This window comes from Penaeus monodon, chromosome 25, assembly GCF_015228065.2.
Source record: "Penaeus monodon isolate SGIC_2016 chromosome 25, NSTDA_Pmon_1, whole genome shotgun sequence".
Classification (NCBI taxonomy): Eukaryota; Metazoa; Arthropoda; class Malacostraca; order Decapoda; family Penaeidae; genus Penaeus; species Penaeus monodon.
The window spans coordinates 8652764-8652992 of record NC_051410.1 but is presented as its reverse complement, the minus strand read 5'-3'; positions in this window follow the sequence as shown (position 1 = coordinate 8652992).

Sequence of the window (229 nt, the reverse complement as noted above, 5' to 3'; positions counted from 1 at the left end):
AGATTTTCTTAACGTTACTTTCCAAACGCCCTCTAAACGCTAAGGCACATAGCGGTTGCATGTGCCGGTCATCACGAGACCTTTTTACTCTTCACGCTAAAATTCTTTCCTGCGATTCTTTCACCCTTTAATTATGCCCCTTTTATCTGTGCTTTTCACTATTGCTATATGTTTATCACTATTACGTCATCTCTTTTCATGTGTACGCGACCGGCATTTCCCTTCGTCG